Genomic DNA, 6,352 nt, shown 5'->3' with positions numbered 1-6,352 from the left:
GAGCAACCAGGCAAGCCCCCCCCCTTGATCACCAGATATCGCCTACTCTTCTCTATACTGCTTGCATTAGAGTAGTGTAGCATGTTACTGCTTTCCGTTAATCCTATTCTGATGCATAGCCTGACCTTGTTGCTACATCTGTTGATACCTTACCTGCAATCCTAAATACTTAGTATAGGATGCTAGTTTATCATCATTGGCCCTACATTCTTGTCAGTCTGCCTTGCTATACTATTGGGCCGTGATCACTCGGGAGGTGATCACGGGTATATACTATACATACATACATACTATACAGATGGTGACTAAAGTCGGGTCAGCTCGAAGAGTACCCGCGAGTGATTCACGGATTGGGGGCTGAAAGGACCTTTGTCCCGACGGCCCTCTGTGTGGATCTTTGTGGCGGAGCGACAGGGCAGGTTAAGACCACCTAGGAGAGAGGTGGGCCTGGCCCTGTTCGGCGTTCGCGGATACTTAACACGCTTAACGAGATCTTGGTATTTGATCTGAGTTGGCTACGAGCCTATACGCACTAACCAACTACGTGGGAAAGATATGGGCACTCGGCGTCGTGGTATCAGCCGAAGCACTTCGTGACGCCAGAGTGGCGCGCGCCGGATTGGAACGTAAGCCTGCTCTTGTATTAAGGGGGCTAGTTCTGCTTTCGGCCGCATACGCAACATGCAGGTGTGCTATGGGCGATGGGCCCAGACCCCTGCGCGCTTAGGTTTAGACCGGCGTGCTGGCCTCTCTGTTGTGCCTAGGTGGTGCTGCGACGTGTTGATCTTCTGCGGCCGGGCATGACCCAGGAAAGTGTGTGCGGCCAAATGGGATCAAGCGTGTTGGGTAAGTTGGTGCACCCCTGCAGGGAAGTTAATCTATTCGAATAGCCATGATCTTCGGTAACAGGACGACTTGGAGTTGTACCTTGACCTTATGACAACTAGAACCGGATACTTAATAAAACACACCCTTCCAAGTTCCACAGACAACCCGGTGATCGCTTTTCTACAGGGCGACGAGAGGAGGATCGCCGAGTAGGGTTATGCTATGCGATGCTACTTGGAGATGCTGCTTGGAGATGCTACTTGAACATGCTACTTGGAGGACTTCAATCTACTCTCTCCTACATGCTGCAAGACGGAGGCTGCCAGAAGCGTAGTCTTCGACAGGATTAGCTATCCCCCTTTTATTCTGGCATTCTGCAGTTCAGTCCACCGATATGGCCCTTTACACATATACCCATGCATATGTAGTGTAGCTCCTTGCTTGCGAGTACTTTGGATGAGTACTCACGGTTGCTTTCTCCCCCCTTTTTTCCCCTTTCCTTTCTTTCTGGTCGATGCAACCAGATGCTGGAGTCCAGGAGTCAGACGCCACCGTCGACGACAACCCCTACTACGCTGGAGGTGCCTACTACTACGTGCAGCCCGCTGACGACGTCCAGGAGTAGTTAGGAGGATCCCAGGCAGGAGGCCTGTGCCTCTTTCGATCTGTATCCCAGTTTGTGTTAGCCATCTTATGGCAACTTGTTTAACTTATGTCTGTACACAGATATTGTTGCTTCCGCTGACTCGTCTATGATCGAGTACTTGTATTCGAGCCCTCGAGGCCCCTGGCTTGTATTATGATGCTTGTATGACTTATTTATGTTTTAGAGTTGTGTTGTGATATCTTCCCGTGAGTCCCTGATCTTGATCGTACATGTTTGCATGCATGATTAGTGTATGATTGAATCGGGGGCGTCACAAGTTGGTATCAGAGCCGACTGCCTGTAGGAATCCCCCTTTCCAACTCCTTGGCCGAAGTTGAGTCTAGTCATTGCAAAACTTTTACTAACTTGCCTGTGTGCCTTACGGGCCCACTTCGCCATTGGGTGGTATTAGGATCTTTTATTCCTCGACCTATACTCTAGGACTCTGATCTCTCTTCTATTCGGGTTAAATGATTTTTGCTAAATCTAACATCAGGATCTTGTTATCACTTTCACCCGGAGAGCCCCTTATTAATGATGATCGTCTGCGGCACGTGAAGACCCTAAAGATACTCTTCGCTGTTAACCCGAGAACTTATGTTCATCGCATTTGCAATTCCCCTTCCACCGTCAACCCTTATGGATAACTACTTGCAGTTGTTATTCTTACATTCATCCCCAGTTGGTCTTGTTATTACCAGATACCTCGAAACAGTCGTCGTTGTTTCGATAATCCTTTGAGCTTACCGCCTTGCTGTTCTTTGTCACCTGAATACCCATATGGATAATTCTCGCACTTATCGAGTATCCGCTCATCCCACAATTTTTCATGTGTTTCACAATGGTCTTTGAAATACTATTCGATCCTCCAAAAATCCTCAGCAACCTATTGCTCTGGAATTTCTTGTTTGCTTTCATTAAGATTAATCCCATAAGTATAGAAATCTTATTGACATTCCTTGTCATTATCATTTTGAGTCTGTTAACTCAATATGTTGCGAATGCACGCAATCATCAGTTGATCCTTTTTAAATTATCTCTCCGGCTCAGACGTCTTTCAAACATGAGCTGGTTCTCGACCAAACTATCTGTCATCGATTGTGCCTCTAGTATATTCAATTGATACGTCCTTGATCAGAACGTCTGTTTCTGATCCTTTGTTTTGGAAATCATAATTCCTTTGCATTTTAGCTTTGAATTATTCAGATGATTCCATAACCTGTTGCCTTCGCATTCCTTCCTCTTCTGGTTGATTATCGATACTCACATCAGATCCTTTGTGGACCATCAAGTCCTGTGTTGGGTTGTTATCCGACAGTGTCCTTCACATTTGATCACTTTGTGAGTTCTTCCCCTGATACATGATGCCCTTGTTAAGTTGTATCCTCTGCTTGGCCAACCATGCTCTGCTTTCGGGCTTGTGTTATTTACTCTTGAAACTTGTGGTATATGTTTCTAAGAAGCCCCTATGGGTTAAACATATGCCTTCTCTAAACCATGTGAACCCGAAAGTTTTCACGAGTCATACTCTTCTGGTGCTTCACCAGACAAAATTTCAACACTGCAACTTCATCGAACGTGAGAAGTGAATGAAAGGTTATGCATTGGAGAAGTGGGAGTCGACCTTGAACTTGTGTTCATGCCCATGGACGCGATATATATCCTATCATGAAAGCTTCTTGTAACAATAACTATTTCCTTGATAACTAACCTATGGTATCTGTGAATTGATCCCTTGCAACCGTGGTTCCGACCATGATTGTTCTTCTTTGATCTCATTTCTCGGACAAGTTAAAACAATTGTCTTCTATGGATCAATACACCAGTCCAACCTTTACTTTGATCTTGTGTCGAGTATTACCCCCCTGATATCTCGAGATTATCATGGAACTGCATAACTTTTTATGAGTTCTTCATCAAGTGCTACCTTCCCACTGATTCCAATTTTTCGCGGGCTCTGAGTTATTGAACACTCAAAGACACCGATAACTGAACCGAGTCCGCTCTACGGTTCAACAACTCTTCAGTAAGCTTCTATAAGTACGAGTTTGTTACCCGATCACGCCATTCCTAGCCTGTTTGGCTATATCATTGTCGTGATGATTCTAACGGTGCTACATGGTCCTTATTTTCGGAGCACCAATTTTCAACGATGAACTAACCTTACGTCGATTTTCCTCGTCATACCCTTTCACCTTAAACAACAAGCTTGAGTTCGAGTTTGCGTCGTAACTGTGGTTCCAATAACCTCTTGCTTCATCATTCCTTTGACTTGATGTCGTCGCTGATTGACTACATCTGCATGAAATCTCTCGACAATTGTGTCGTGATCATCATCAACCTTATGAGCTCTTCCAGGAATTCAATTGAATTCATGAGGGGTAATACCATCCTTGCCCCTCGATGATTCATGTTCTCATCGACCACTTTATTGCCTTCCGTTCAACACAACTTGTTCGTGTTTTGTGTAAACCTTGACATCACTACTACCCAGCAGTTGATCTTCCTTACCTCGGAAGTATTACCATCTCTTTTTGTCAAGAATGTGGTGAGAATTTCACCACCTCTTAATAATTCTTGATATCATAATACTTCTTGCCATCTTCGTTCATTCCTTGGTCCCCGTATTGTTTTCAACCGGAATACCGACAATGGAGCTATGACGTGTGAATTCAAAACTTCTAGCAACCCTATTGCTTTGAAGTTAATGGTCAGTCGTTCATTCTTAGACTATTGATTATTGAATCATCATTCCGGCATTGGTCGTGCAACCCAGCCCATATTCCCGGTGCACCTCTCATCCAATGTTTAACTGTGTATGTTCTCCTTGAGCATACACCATTTTCTCATTTGATCCGACAAATGTTATCTCCTTGTTCACATAATTGTGGAAATCCATCTTTTGGAAATCTCGATGAATTGCCGTTGAGTTCACCAGACACCTCCTTGTCCTCTCCTTGGGTTAATGATGAACTCTTGTTAACGGAAATCCCTTCATAGTTCATTTCCCCGAGAATCTTACAATGTCGTCTCGTCAATTTGCGTTGCACCTTTTCTTCTCAGGAATCCTAAGTCTGAGGTATCCTGACACCAATCGGATCTGAATCTCGGTCGGATATGATGGTTGGGACAACTTTCCAAGAGTTATGATGATGATCCTTTGATGACCCGGTAACATGATGTCATGCCTAGCACCCCCCCCCCGGCTAGAGGACCTATCATTATAGATTCCTTTTCAGCAAGGTTATCCGTTCATCCATAGGGAAATTGTAAGACTTATTCTATAAGTTATTCCTGATGGATCCTTCGTGTTTCCAAAGTCTGGTCTTCACCTGAAGACCATGTCAATGCTATCTCGAAGCATGTCAATGGTACTCCGATTTTCAACAGGTAACATTTGAAGCACGATGCTAAATTTTGTTTATCATTTATCCTAACACCGTTGTATGGGTAATATCATGAGATTCCTCCCCCCTTACCTAAATGGTTGTCTACTTTATATCTTGTCATGGATATCTTGCTCTGCTTGTCCTTGGGAAGGATATACCCCTGAATTATGCGTTTTAACACATTTTCCTTTCCATTGTTCTGTTTAATCGGATATTCATATTTTCCTTTCCATTGTTGTGTTTGACATTCTTGTGATCTATATAATCTAAGCAGTAAAAATCCACTACTTGTGCAAACACCTCGAGGTACAACCCTGTCAGTAAGACCCTGTACTATTGTTGATGACATTCCGGTAGCCACCGATGGACGAGAACCTTACCTATTGGTCCGCCTCGTTCAACGAGCAGGAAAGTGGTTCTCTTCGTCCCTCGCCCTTGGTACCAACGTTGATGCCGACATAACTGACATGGTACTCTCTGACATGCCTTGCTATCATGACCGTGAAAGATGTCACTGCTCCTATTAAAAAAACACAAATGGTGGGCCCATAACCCACAATTCCACAGGATCGAAACCTGACTGTCCTGTACACCCCCTATTCCCAAGGTTATTCCTCGCGCGTGGACTCGTATGTAATCCACGGGCCACTGTCCTATTGATCTATTCTGGTATCAGACGCAATACTTACTCTCGCTACTTTGAACCCCTTTCTCACTCTGGTTCAGGCTTCGAGCAACTACCTATCCGCTTGGAGCCTATTATGGTACCTTCGTACCTTAATCTCGAGGTATTTCATATGTTCAACTCGAGAGATAATCTTATACTATTTCATGGGTTAACCCCAGATTGTTTCCCTCAAAAGCATTATGTCGTAGTGAGCTGCCCCTTATCTTTTCGTAAGTACGATGGAGTTCCCGAAGAAATGACGACAAGTTTATCATGATGCATCGGAATAAAGGATTGAAGACACCAGCGAAAGGGATTAACTTCTTCGAGAAGATCCGTTAGAATATCGTAACCAGAACTTTCCCCTTACTCCCCTCTTAAATCTCGGGACGAGATTTCTTGTAGTGGAGGAGATTTGTAACGCCCGGATAATCATGCTACAGCAATCTCACGTTGATGGTGCCACGTCACCTCTGTCACTGTAGTTAATCACGGGTTAAATCAAAACCGTTTCGAAATTCAAATTCAAATTTATGATGGCAATAAAAGTTTTCAAAAATTAAAACTAAAAAGTTCGGTGGTTGTCAAATATTACATCGGTAATTATGGTGGAGTGCACACATTTTTATAAAGTGTCTGAATATTCTAAAATGAATTAAAACAGAAAAGGAAAAATAAGAAAATAAAAAAAAAACCGAATAAATAAAGGGAGGGGGGGAAACCCCCTGGCCAACTGGGCCAAACGGCCCAGCCGACCGGCCCATTGGCCCATCCGGCCCCCCCTCACTCCCTTAACCCCCCCGGGCGACGAAACCCTAGCCC

The sequence above is a fragment of the Triticum dicoccoides genome, chromosome 4A (assembly GCF_002162155.2).
Source record: "Triticum dicoccoides isolate Atlit2015 ecotype Zavitan chromosome 4A, WEW_v2.0, whole genome shotgun sequence".
NCBI lineage: Eukaryota > Viridiplantae > Streptophyta > Magnoliopsida > Poales > Poaceae > Triticum > Triticum dicoccoides.
Note: the sequence above shows the minus strand (reverse complement) of the source record.